Source organism: Tachysurus fulvidraco, chromosome 13 (genome assembly GCF_022655615.1).
Source record: "Tachysurus fulvidraco isolate hzauxx_2018 chromosome 13, HZAU_PFXX_2.0, whole genome shotgun sequence".
In the NCBI taxonomy this organism is placed as follows: Eukaryota; Metazoa; Chordata; class Actinopteri; order Siluriformes; family Bagridae; genus Tachysurus; species Tachysurus fulvidraco.
Genome location: NC_062530.1, coordinates 28,710,057 through 28,724,819, shown reverse-complemented (window position 1 = coordinate 28,724,819; position 14,763 = coordinate 28,710,057). Strand labels below are relative to the sequence as shown.

At 35.1% G+C, this 14,763-nt stretch overlaps 1 protein-coding gene and 2 long non-coding RNA genes across 3 annotated transcripts in view; all 3 read right to left on the bottom strand.

The window, feature by feature from the left end:
• Positions 1–14,763, bottom strand: part of LOC113657299 — a 1,727,325-nt gene that overhangs the window by 288,040 nt on the left and 1,424,522 nt on the right. The window lies entirely within an intron of this gene.
• On the bottom strand, positions 667–2,300 carry LOC125146173. The gene is made up of 3 exons (XR_007144653.1): positions 2,276–2,300; positions 1,898–2,011; positions 667–699 (listed from the first exon to the last, which is right to left on the bottom strand). It is a non-coding gene; the product is annotated as an uncharacterized LOC125146173 (long non-coding RNA).
• LOC125146169 lies at positions 8,323–10,534 on the bottom strand. Its single transcript, XR_007144646.1, has 2 exons — positions 9,367–10,534; positions 8,323–9,272 (listed from the first exon to the last, which is right to left on the bottom strand). It is a non-coding gene; the product is annotated as an uncharacterized LOC125146169 (long non-coding RNA).

Here is a 14,763-nt window from a genome sequence, read left to right as displayed (position 1 = left end):
GCATACCTGGAGATGTTTAAAGGTAAAGCTTTGGCATGTATTTGGTCTATGAGGCTGGATAAGTGTTCTGTTTCTACAGTCCTACAGTTCTCCCAAATCCTGTGGTAGCAGGTCATTTTATATACAGATTAGCAGGTGTATATTCTGTTACCATAAGATTTGGGACTGGCATAGTTTACCTGGTCCTCTGTACAAAATGTTTTTTTTGTGATGGTATAGAGGAGCTTGCCTGGGAGTCAAGAAGGACAACATTTCACACAGCACAGAAATTACTGCTGGATAGAATAGTCAGAATTCACCTTATTGTCACAGCCCCCTGCTTTGCTGCTCCATCTATGCCAGTATGTATTCATTTCTTTCTGGTTACCATCAATAAGAAAAATGGCTTTTGTTCAATGTCCAAACTGGCCATTAAGCACAGCTAACCTTAAAATCACAACTCCCTTACAGGACAAAATATTAAACTCAAAACTACAAAACTGAACTTTTTAACGTATTGCTACAATTAGGTTAGCAATTCTTTTATAATAGTTTGTTTATAAAGATGTCTGAGGATAAAATTATTATGAGCAATTATGAAGACCAATAACAATAACTTTCTTGAGAGCCTGTTTCATCTTCAAAGTTGATTGAGAGTGGCTTAAACTGGTCAATCTTAAAGGAGACTTGGATAAAGGAGAATTTAGTCTTTCCTCAGTTCTAAAGATTAGAAAAAAGTACGATTTTGCAATTGTATGTAATAAACCATAATTATTCACAAAAACAAAGAATGATTGTTGGCATCGGGAAGAGCTGTAATGATCATTCTCATTATGGTGATATTAGTGGACAACATTTAATAAAGAAAATTATTATTATTATTATTATTATTATTATTATTATTATTATTATTATTATTATTATTATTATTCTTTTGTTTATGTTTCTTTTGTCCGTTGCATTTTTGCTATATTGTGTTGTTATTTTCTGTTAAGACAGGTTTAGAGAACTAACCAAGAGTGCATACTGTGTTACCAACCTAACCTGTGAAACCTGTATCAAACTGAATATGAGATGGAACAGGTTTGGATATTACCCTATAACTGAATTACACAGGTTGGCCAAAGGCAAAAGTCACAAGACAAGGCAAGTCCCAGTACTAAGTTGTTCCTTTTATAAAACTACATAAATTATCCTGCACTTCCCTTACACTCAGGAAAATGTCACATGGTGAGCTATGCCATGGTGATGACCCTGTAATTTGGACTGGTTATATATTATTGTTTATATCATGAATTTATGGCTCATATAAAATGGCTACTCTCATTCAATTCTTGCAAATTTGTGGGTTAATTTGAAAGAATACTCCAGTATCTGCTGTCTGTTTATTGACTTTGTTACATTAGACTCTCACTGGATGTGAATGGCTTAAACCTGTCACCATGTGTTCACTCAGTTCACCAGCAGTAAGGGTGTAGCTGCCATTTCTTTTGGGGGTGTGTTCTTTTTTCTCTGTTTTGTACAATTGGAGTTTGGTAAGTTATATTCTGTATATTTTGCTGATTTTCTTTCTGGGAACCTAGCTCAAAAAAATTTGACACTTTATTATTTTTGCCTTGGCCTGCCCTGAAGTCATGCCATTGTACAGTTTTGTATATATACATGTATACATTGCTTGTTTTACAATATACCAAGACTTTTAGTGGTAACCGTTTTGTGTTTCTGTCATTTCTGATTCCATTATAAAGGTCTCAATAGACCAAAAGGTATAAAGGTATGAGCAATAAACCAATGTCCAAAAAGTTCTGGTTAATTGTAGGATCATTTACAAACCACATTTGAATAAGGTTAAAACTTCCAGTGTGATAAACTGTCTGAAGATTAGATGATGTTGTACAAGAGGAAAAGAAATGAATACCTTTCCTGAGAGGATGTTCCATCCTTACATTGCTTGAGGAGTGGTTTTGATTGTTCATCCTTAAAGCTTGGGATATCAGAGGATACAGGAGATTCTGGCCTTTTCTCTGTTCCACTAAAGAGTTGAGAGAAATATCACATAAACAGGACAGTACACACAATGTTGTGTGTATTTATTGTATTTTACTGTACCTTGCATTCCCCTCTCACACACATTGTCCTTTATATATATGCATTTTTAACATAGTAGTTTTGGAAGGCTTTTGTTTTAGGTGTCAGTTTTAAATATGTGTGAGAGGAATTGGTGGTTTACTATTCTGCTTATACAGTAACGGTAACTGACTGTAAGTTAAGTAGTAAATAGATCTAGTTGACTTACCTTTCATTATTAAATTGTCCCTCTGGTAGACTCATTTCAGTAGTTGGGATTTCCTGACACTCCCCTGACATTCTCTCAGAAAGTCAAACATCTACTTCAGTCTTAATCCTGTTAGGAATTCATTAGGAGAGGATAAAATGACTGAACTCATCAAACCTCATAAATGTTGTATATTAAACCAGTTTTATCACAGTCTCAAAATTGCCCCAATTCACTTCGGAGCTACAAATGTCATGTTTGTTTTGTTTAAACATGAACTGATGTTTACTGATTAACAAAAATGAATCCAGTTAAATATAATCACATGAGTCTTGGTTTCAGTTTGCAGATCAGGACTCACCTCACACTTTGATAATGATAAATTGGTGTATAGATTGGTGGATATAAGGCAAAATATCTGTGTGCATTTGTAGCTCACATTAGATTTACCCATTGTGGTTTTTTTTATTGTTTAAACGCAAGCTGTAAGTGATACAGATTTGTCTTTCAGTAAATGCTTTTAAAATGAAAGGCACAGCTATTTCCAATTAAAGTGACACTACTGCTTAGTACACAGACATTTTAGCTTAATGAGGCTCAGGCTTCATTTTATTATATTTTAATAAATTGTTACTCATGTAAAATTAATGAATATTATTTTGAAACATTTTAATGTGTACATAAGCAGAACAAGAATATACCAGGGCAAACGGTTTCAATGACAGTTATGTAAAATCTAAATAAGTTTTTTTTTTTTATCTTAATTATAATCATGGAGTGAAATTACACAAGAAGAATATGTGAGAATATGAGAATATTAGCATTATATTTACAGATGTGTGTATATTGGTTTTCTTACCTTTTGGCTTTAAAATTATTTGACAAAAAAACAAGACGTGTTAAAGCTTAGAAGAGATTTTTAGCCTCGATCTCACGAACATGTGCTCAGGATCCGTCAGACTGCATTTGCTTCCTCTTCCTGTGCAGCACCTGCTGGAGGGTTTACAAGAAACCAGTTATTGATTTCTGAAATATAAGAAGAAGGTTTTTGTTTCCTTGTAGCGCAGGACCTCAGATTGCATACATTACAAATGATAGCAGCATCAGCACTAACCATCAAATGCATTTCTGACCAATTCAATATTTTTGTCGAAAAAAGGGTTTAAAGATTTTTTGTCAGATGTTTTAAATGTTTCACAAAAAATAATTTAAAAAAAAATCAATCAAAAAAGCCTTATCATGTATGTGCGTATTAAAGTGAAAGATTAAAAAAACTAAACATCTGGACAAAGAAATAAAACATCAGTTTTCTCACCTGATGATGTATAACATTCACTCTGTGCGCTGCTGTCTGTAGAATGTAAATAAATTCCGTTGTCGCATTAAGGGCGAGTCTGTTATTCTGCTGCAGTTTACTTTCACTTTCTCTTTTAACCCTTTAGTGTTCACAACATGAATGGGAAATAGACTGAAATGTTGTTGTTCCTATTATGTTAAAACATTATATTATCATATAAACTATATTATTAAATGAGATCATACAGAGATCAACAAACAAAAGGTTATAAAGAATAATATAAAGATTAATATAATACAAAATACAAGATTAATATTAGATATGTGTAAATGTGTATGTATTTATCCCCAATAAGCAAGTCTGAGGTGACTCAGGTGAATGTGGGGAGGAAAAACTCCCTTAGATAGTAAAGGAAGAAACCTTGAGAGGAACCAGACTCAAAGGGGAACCTCATCCTCATCTGGGTGACACTGGGGGTGTGATTATATAACCTCATCCTCATCTGGGTGACACTGGGGGTGTGATTATATAACCTCTGGGGGTGTGACATCTGGGTGTCACTCGGGGTGTGATTATATAACCTCATCCTCATCTGGGTGACACTGGGGGTGTGATTATATATATACTGTCTGATAAATGTTGTAGTGATGAGGAGGTTGTTGTCCTAAAAGACCACATGGAGTTCACATCTCCTCTTTAGTGTAACAGAGTCTAACTGGAGCTGGTAGATCTCTAGATGCCTCAGGATCGTCACAGAGTCGCCTTCATCTCAGTGCAGGCCCATGATTTTCATGACACGGAAGACAATCGGAGCTGGTACAAATTTCCGGATGCCTCGGGATGGGTAGAAAGAGAGAAGCAGTGGAGAGGGATTAATGTAGCTGCTGTTCATAATATTAGCAAGTACTAGATGATAATGTGCATTTGGTTTGATGTATTAGTTTACAATTTTATGGGATGTATTATGTGTACGCCTGACTAGAAGAGATGAGTTTTTAATCTACATTTAAACAGGTGTAGCCGGTCCCTGCTAGGTCCCAACTAGCAGATATATAGATAATCCTGAAACTGAAAATATCAGAAATATTCCTGAGAAATCAGCGACGCAGCCAACGGTTGCTCATTCTCCAGTAACACGGATTATATTTATTTTCAATTTCATTTTAACTTTGCATCTGCAATCATGAATCATTTTCTGTTATTTTTGTCTGCTTTGTATTGAAGCACAGGTTATATCCACATTTGGATAACAATTGCCTTATATTCTTCAAAAGGTCTACTTTCACATAAATGCCTCACACATTTTACAAACATTAACTCAAACATTTGTATGAACCAAAAACAAACATTTTCTCTTTAAATCCCATTTTTGGTCTAACATCAATCATGTTTACCCTTTTTCCTTTAAACACCTTACATCTTTGTCCTTTTATCCAAAAGAGTATTTTTGTAATAACTCCATTTTGTAAGTGTTCACTTTATACAACAGAATAAATTCCATTTGCAGTTAAACTGTATTACATTTACTGTATAAGAACCCAAACTTCAATAATACACATATGTCTCATAACTTGCGCCCAGTTCTATGATCTGAACCTGTATCATTATAACTAACGTGTTAATAATAAACAACGTCGCAGCCATAACTGGTGTTATGTTGTACATTCAAATGAACCTTTTACACTTTTAACATTGCACTACACGCATAGCTGTTTTCCACACACACTGAAAGAACCCACAAGTGCTTCGGAGCCAAAATTAACAAATAAAATAAACATTGGCTGCCATTTTCGTCACTGCGTACCGTTAAATTTCAACTGTCTACATGCGTGACATACTTTTACTTACAGAATACACATCACTGGAGATTCATATTAGCTGATAAACATCTGTAGTCACATAAAAGGTTTGTAACTAACCTGAAAATATCAGAAATATTCCTGAGAAATCAGCGACGCAGGACAACTGTTGCTCATTCTCCAGTAACACGGATTATGATCTGCACCGCTAATTGTCGCCACCCTGTGTCCACTTGATGAAGTACATCATAGTGTTTTTTTTCGTGATCTCTCATTAGTATTCTATTAAATAAATAATAAAATCAAATACCATTGCAATAGAAGGAAAGGAAACAAAAATAATAAATTCAACAAAACTTATTTTGTGAGTGTCACACTGGGAAAGTGTGTCTGGGCCCCGAACACTATCAGGAAGACTATTCCAAAGTTTGGGAGCTAAATAAGAAAACTCTCTACCACCTTTAGTAGACTTAGATATTCTGGGAACTACCAGAAGTCCTGAGTTTTGTGATCTCAGAGAGCGTGAAGGATTGTAACGTGTTTCGGAGATCATTTTCCAGGACTTTTCCAGGACATTTCAAATTTAGGGAAAAAAAAAAGACAAGGATCACCGATTCACAGCCTGAAGTAATATGTTCTCTCCAGAAGTCTTAAAAACAACGTACACTTTATGGCTATTACTTAACTATGAAATTAGAAAAACACCAGATACACACACAGGGCTTCTGAAGTTAAACTCTTCACTTTATTATAATGAACACATTATGGGTGCTTTCACACCTGCCTTCCTTGTTTAGTTCGGTTGAATCGTACCAGAGTTCCATTGCTCATTTGGTGCGGTTCGTTTCGGCAGGTGTAAATGCAGCAATCGAACTCTGGTGCGCACCAAACAAGCGTACCGAGACCTCCTTGAAGAGGTGGTCTCGGTACGCTTTCAAACAAACTCTGGTACGGTTCGTTTGTGGTGAGAACACGATCCGAGATCAAATAGACCTACAGATGTGGCTTTTAAGAAAGCACGTCTTCTCCCGCGGCATTCACCAATTAGTGCCGCAGTATGCCGCGGCATTCTGCAAGTCTGTTGGGGGGGCTATCTTAGCAATCACCTTAATGTGTTCCGCTTCACAGAATATCCACCAGGTGGCACATAAGAACCCTGTTTCTCTTAACCCTCTGGAGTCTGAGGGTGTTTTGGGTCCCTTGAGAGATTTTGACATGCTCTTACATTTGGTTCTTTTTAGTTGCTTTCAAATATATTATTGACAAAAGACTTATTACAATGTATTCAGCATAAACTGGGCTACCATAATATGTGTAATACCATAAGCTGTGGATTACACAATGAGCTGTGGATCACTGAGCCAGGATCTGAGTGAGAAGACCGTACAGTACTACAAGAAAGAATGTGTTTCCTTTGTGGATTATTTAAAACACACATTAGCAAGGACAGCGTTAAAAGGGAATTGTGTAACAATAAAACAATACAGTACAGTATGTACAGTATAAAAAAAAGGAGTGCAACAAAAACAATAAAACCTACATAGTTTATATAGTGAGCATACACAGATGAAAGTAGGCCCTTTACAGATTTAAATGATGTATTACGTTGACATGTTTGACCAAATATGACAGAGCAGTTAAGCTCTTTTTGCTGGCATCTGAAAAAAAAGCACGTTTGGGCGCCGGTGGCAAATCAGACTCCAGCGGGTTAAACACTCAAAGGATTTTTAAGATTGTATAATATGTTTATATTATTAATTTACATTTAAAAATTTTAGATTTTTTATTTTACTTCACATTACATCAGAATTGTGAGAAAACTACATTAAAATATAAAATCCACAATAAAATATAATTATAAAGGAGTATGAAACACCGTTGGCTATGGGATTTTTTAAATTAACATTTGTTCTTATTATATGTTGCCTACATTTACTCAAATAATAGCAATATAAAATATAAAGGAAATCACAGTTCAAGTTAGGCATAACAATTGACATTAAGAGATTTTATTAAGTTACTTTAATCAATTATTTTAAAGATATTTATAGAAATACCTCTAAAATCATTTATTTGCATTGCGTTCTGTATTGCATTCGTTTTGTACATTTACAGATGCACAAATACTGGCTAATTTTAATTTCATTAACACACTGCTGTGTTAAAAGCGGGAAAGTTATTTTTATTATTTCTAATAATTTATTATAATGTATAAAACGTTAAAAATGGTCAAAATGGTTTCAAAACAATCTCCTGGCTTTGAAATATACCAGCCTGTAATTGTGCATTAACTTTTGTGCCTCTAGAGTGAAAATGATTTAAAAAAATTTTTTTTACTAGAAAATGAGGCATTTTGCATATTAATGAGGTTTATTATACCAAATATTACAAAATTGTATGCGTGTGCATTTATGCCGCACTAAATGTGGCCAAGTCAAATTTACTCGGGAGGACTTGAGGAGGAAAGTATTTATTTTACGTACACATAGTTCAATGAAAATAGACTAAATTAATTTGCAAAGTTCATAATTTGGAACAATTCTGGTAAATTTCAGGCAAATTAAATATGTGGAAGGAAACCCAAGTTATGACACCTTTTTTTTAACACTAGATTTACAGGTCTCACAGGTGATTGGGGTGTTTGCATAACAAAAGCAGGGCTGAAGAACTGTGTAAATCTCAACAGGGGGGATCACACCTCGGGACGCGCACAAGAAAATAAATCTAGTGTCAAGACACTGCTGTGTTCTGTATTGATCGATGTTCTGTAAATTTGTACTTAACAAGCCTAAACCATGTTATTCAATTTGTTATTGAATGACTTATTGGTACAAAGATGATTTCTTTGCATGTGTCTATTTAACTCTATCAATTACATTTTTTAATTTTGAAATATAAGTATTTTTATAAAATTAAAAAAATTAATTATAAAAAAATTTGTTTTAACATTTTTTTCTGAATGATTCACAAACTAAAATGTTAAACATTTTTTTATTGACCCAACCGTTTACCATTCAAAAAAAATATTCACAGCATTTTAAACAAGTAGAAAACAATCGCTTCTTTTTGAGAGGCTCGTTAATCCTGTCTCTTACAAGCTTCCAGGCGTGGAATTTCCTAGCAACTGCATCAGAAAAGGCTTGAAGTACATTCAAGGGCAGAGTGTTTTTTCCCTATGAACCATCATAGTTCACAGAACCTACCCAGTCATGAGAAATGTTAAGGGAAATGAACCTTTTAAATATACCAGCAGCAAAACGATCTGCTCTATGTGTACCGTCTGATCCTGCTGCATCCACATAAAGTTTTTTCCCCCGACCTCCAGGGACACGTGATTTAAAGGCACATCTTGAAGAACTACTCCCGTGAGAGACCGTTGAACAGAATTATGCAAGTGAAAATTTTAATCGTTTGTTTGAATCGGTGTTTCAGGCAGCCTCAAACAAAATGATGACATTGAGGGACATTGCTGTGATGTGTTGGACGATTCTTGAACAGGTGAATAGAGCATCGGCAGTTGGTGGTATACATAAGCGGAGTCCTCCGTTATGTCTGCTGGACGAGTGCGGTCAATACACGGTGTGGAAACGGTCGATGGGAAACCGAAACTGTCAATATCCAAATGTCCATTGGTGAAACTAAATTCATGACCAGACTGATAGATTTGGGTCGCCTGTTGACATTCGGTCCGAGGTACCACCGTAGTTGGAAGATCAACTGGACTGTCTGTATCCATAGCTTTATCAGCAGTTGGACTGTCTGTAGCCGTAGATTTATCTGTGGTCGGCGGATGAGACCTCTCATTCGAACCTGCCTCCAACAAACCAACTTTTGCCTCCAAATCCACAACCCTTCGTGTCAAGGCTGAAAGCTGTTGTTCATAGCTGCTGACAGCAGGGCTTCCGCGTTGGATCAGTGCAGCCTGTAAACCAGCAAAAATCAATAGCTTAATCAAATGGAGATGTGGGCTATACAGTACCATTACTCGTTACAGTAACAATAAAAAAAATGCATACCGATTTCTTTATGTAGCACTCCTATCCCACCCTTTATGATAAGAGCACTCTGGGTTCGTGAACTAGATTCAAAAACAACTCAGGCAAGTCACAAATCACAGTATATATTTAGGGATTTAAACAGAAAATTAGCCATGCAACATGACCATACTTAGTCATTTGTGAATAAAGCACATGACAAAAAAATGAATAAAGCAATAATTATCACTTTATTCTTTAACAAACTAATTAGAATCAGTAATGGGTCTACTAACTTGAACTTTACTAATACCTCTCACTCAAACAGGTTATGGTCATGACCAACTTAGTAAAACATAGAGAAAAGAAAAAACGTGGCAGACGATAGACTACCTCGCCCCTTCTATCAATCAATAGAACGGGAAAAAAAACTTAGTCACAGTCACTTTGCAGTCTCGAATACAGGGTAAAAAAAAGAATAAAATTATAATCCACTTAGTTGCACGGAAAAGCCTTTGTGATCCACGAACGAACGTATTTTCCCTCAGTGGCAAAAGAAAGTTCGGGAACAACACCTATAATCCGCGGCAAACTTTGGCAATATGCTCCAGACAAAAAACAGAAAAAATAGCTCCACGAAAGTCACTATTTATTTTAAAGTGTCTATAAAACACTGTATCCTGCCACACTGACAGTATTAAATGGTGTAAAGAAACAAACAAACAAAAAAAAACCACGGAAGATACTTTTAACGAGCGACACCACCGCGTGTCTCTACAATACAAAAAAACAACATGTCCGACTCGCTCTTTCGTCGTCAATCCCCTCACGACAAAGACCCGCCCCCTCCAATCACATGTATCAAAATTAACAGACCCGGCCCTAAACCAATGGGCTTAAGACATCAATTAAATATGCTTGAGGATAGGGTGCAACTTAAAGGGCCATAACAATACATTCATCCATCAAAAATATATATATTATATATATCACCTACAAACAATGTTGTTATAAAACATAATATCCAAGCAGGCTACATTTACAAGTTGGGTTTTTTTTTAATGAAGATTGGCAAGGTTCATTCTCCTTTCCAGACTTCTGTGGAGAAATGTACGGTATGGTTAAGACACAAGTACAGTACAACACAAACCGAAAGTACAATACAGCAAGTCTAAATTGGTTAATATTAGGACGCACAAATACAAAAACTTCTTACCTTTCGTTTATTGGTAGCTTTCATTGCAGCAGCCTTGGGGTAAAATATCTTCGCCTCCATGTTTGTTGAAACAATGGCGAATAACTACAGTGAGTGAATAACTACAGAGAGCGGTTTCTCTTATTTTATAGTTTAGGACCACTCCTCCAACAAAATAGTGTGAATGTACTTCATTTAGAAAACATAACATTAAAGAGACCATAACTTGGTTATGACCTGAATATTATATTATACTACTAACTTGATGAGTTGTTAATGGGCCATCAAACGAATTTGTCCATTCTCACTTATTCCATGCACCTGTGAAAAAAACAATATTGGGTGTTGTGTCTATCAAGGCTAAATGTTCTGAAGCAGCTAAAATAAAGACTGAAGATTTGAATTAATGTTTTTCGTTAAAATGTATTCAATATAATTGTGTTTTTGATTTTGAGGCAAATATTTAATTAAATTAAAAAAAAAAATGTTTGGAATAAAATCTACCCATTGCACTTAAATAAATCTTAAGCATTATATTTATCTAATCCGAAATGGAGAGAATATTCAGTGAATTCAAATTAATGTAATCGGGAAAATATTAATTGAAAAGCACTTCCTGTCGAAATGCGCCTTTAAAAAATATATATATAGAAGGCGTGCACTCCGTCCAGGGTGTATCCTGCCTTGATGCCCGATGATGCCTGAGATAGGCACAGGCTCCCCGTGACCCGAGAAGTTCGGATAAGCGGTAGGAAATGAGTGAGTGATGAGAGGGAAAGTGTGATGCAAAAATGGTGCATACATATTTTAAGTATATCCAACACATAATTTTTACCAGTGTAGGCTAAAATAGATTTATATAGAATAGATTTAAAATGGATTTATTAGCTACGAAAACAATAATAAATGTATTTTCTAGTAATATGATATACAGTACTTCAGGCTGTGAATCTGTGATCCTTGTCTTTTTTTTCCTAAATTTGAAATGTCCTGGAAAAGTCCTGGAAAATGATCTCTGAAAAAGAGTGGGAACCCTGTTCATGCAGTTTAGTCTTCATACTGTTAATGTTACTAAGGTTTCATAAAACTTGAATTTGAAATGTGTGTCTTATATGAATGATGCAATTTTTGATGTAAATGTACTTTTGACACTAGAGGGAAATTCATATAGATTTGATGCCTGAGAAGAAACATAAGAGCTGTTGTACAACAAAAGAGATTTTTATATTGAATTATACTGTAGGTATGCTGAAATATGACTTCATTGTATTTTGTAGCAGTCCATTTATTCACCTAATGGTAATTGAGAGAAATGATTTGGCCTTATTTTTAGGTTTTTGTAGAGAGTTGGAAACATAGTGCAGAGATCCTTTCCACGGAGTGGTACAGATGAACATGTTCCAAATGTTTGCCAGAGATTCATAGATTCCCAGTCCGGGTGTCTGGGTGGCGAGCCAACCGTGTTTGTGATTCTGACTTAATACTGGTCTCCAGGATCATCTTCTTCATCTCCTTGTTGGTAGGACGAACCCTAACACAAACTAAAAAAAAAGGGCCCCAACGATAGAAACTGAACTCTTGTCAACAAGAGCAAGTGGAACCAATTAAGAACTGAGCTTAAAGAAACGAAAAAAACGGGTTTTGTTTACGTGCGCACTTTATTTTAGTTTGTTATTTTTCATAAATGTGTTCCTTTTATATGTATGTACATCCCTGTGAATTTAATACAGGTTATGCAAACTGTCATTCTGGTGTGGTATTCCTTTTATTGGCATTCAGTTCTCAGGCTCTTAACAATCTGGTCCAAATTCTAAGACTATGTTAGACTACTAAATGAATGTACATTATTACTACTACGCTGTAATAAGGGTTACAAACCGGAGACCTGAACAGAGCAGCAGAAGGACAACAACAAAATAACTGTTAAAATTGTGTTAATATATTTCACCCTTAATAATACAGTGAAATGAGCAGAGACTGAATGTTTACTACTTTATTCAGGTACATTACACTTTTCATTCATCAAATTCAGTTCAATTCAAAACCACATCAGTTCAGTTTGGACCTTCATCTGCTTACAAAAATGGATCTACACACTGAACACATTTAAATCTTTTCATATACACAAACTCAGAGATCTCAATAGGATACAGAATGTGTGGTATTGAAGCTCTTGGTCCAGCAGTACATACTCACAGGAAGTACAGGAAGTTGAATCCTGAATTCTCTGGAGGACTTCCTGTACATCTGAAATATCTCTCACACAATTGGAAAAAATATATCATTTGGTTTGGACCAAATATATTAAATAAAAATATAATTGATGCTGATTTCAGTCACTACAATATTTAACTTCAGGCAGTAAAAAGTCTAATCCAGTTGTACATCTGTTCAAAATAAACAAACTGCATTAGATGTTATCAGACACTTGTAGAGAAGGCAGGCAGCATGTTGGTGAAGCATGTTGGAGTACGAGTGAGACTGTAAGTGTGAGACTAAACCTTATTCCCTCATGGAACAGTAACTTACCCCCTGTAATACTAATAAATAGGACAGGACAGAGGTCAAGAAAACTTACATGATACATAAACTGCACTTTAGTTAAGTTTTCATTTATTAAGCAAATATTACCAGAGTTACTTTATTAACTAAAACTGAAGTCATTTAAGGTGAAGTTTTTGTTTTGTTTTTAAAAACATTTCTCAGTAAATTTATAATAAGGTCTAAAAACCTCCATTTTGATAATGTACCTTTTTATTTGTTTTTTATGATCTTTAATATGTTTTGTAGGATTGTTCTTGATATTTTAAACAGTAGATTTAAAAACGTAATGTTTTAACACTCTCATCATTCAGACTGCAGCACAGTAGGACAAAACATTTTACAGCACAAAGACATTTTAATAAAGAAATTCTGGTCCAGAAATCACTGCTCTTTTTGTGTTCACTTTCTATTGGAACCAGTTTGCTCCTTTCCATCAGCTTGGTGTCTGTCAGTAGTGTCTATGGCTGTGAAGTGTAATAGATCATTATTTTATTTCATAATTATATCAGTATTTTAGTCTAAGTTAGACGTTTAGTTTATGTTTAGTTGATGTTTGTGAGTTGTGCTGTTTAATTGTTTTTCTGCAGTATGGTATAATCCATGTACCCTGTACACTTGTACTACATAATGACATCCTGACTGAATCCCTTATCTGTACAGCTGAAGTTCCTCCTTTAATTTTGGTCTTATTTATATTTGGGGATTACAGTGTAGTTTTGTATTAGTAGGATTCGAGTGTCACGGTCTGCTGAGGCGTCTTCTGTCCTTCATTGTTGAGTTAGTTTGAATTGTTGTCATTATCTAGTATCTTTTTGTGTTTTGGATGTTTGAGTGCTTTTTGTGTCCCTTTTTCTTGTAGTTTCTTGGTGAATTACTTGTGTTTGTGTCGTGTAATTCTGTACTGTTCTCTGGTGTCATATATGAACTGCCTGAAGTCTCTGAGCTTCTGATGTCAGGGTCTGTACTACAGCTGTCCTGGTCCACACTGCTTTCGAGCAAGTGTGTGTCTTTTATTTCTTCATCTCTTTGTTCCGTCTTTACTGTAGAGGGGTCAGGTTCCGAAGTCGGCTGTTTATTAGACTTACCAAAAGGCCACAAATTCAGTGGATTTTGAATCGATGGAAACCATGATTTCCCGTCATACCTGTAATAATAATACAGATGTCAGTGGGTTTATCATTTAGTCACTATCTTTATCATTTTACACATTTGTGGGAAGCTGTTGTGTTAATTAATTCTGTGTAAAGGATGTAAATATTAAGTAAATGTAAATAATCAAAAGCTCCAACACTGTAATGTGTATTATTGCTCTTTCACTGGAGCTCTATCTGTTTTCTCTTTAATTATCAGTACAATAAAATATTTTAAATATACCACATTTACTGTAACGACATAAACACTCCGCTTAATATGGTAGAAAAGTAGAATAAATAGGAATAAACAAATCGATCCTTTTCCTTTCAGTGAGTGAGTTAGGAGCATGTTGGACTAGAGGAACCTGTCCTACTGAAATGACAATAAAACTACAGGTATTTCTGAGAAGAACAGTAACAGATCAGTTCAACGTCGATCAGATCAGAGCTACAGAGTTAGATATTAGCATAAAGTGATGAATTATAGTTTTCTTTAGTTCTGATACTGAATACTAAAGTTTATCTCTGTGCTTCTGTCAGTAAGATTTTTATTGTTCCATGCTGCTG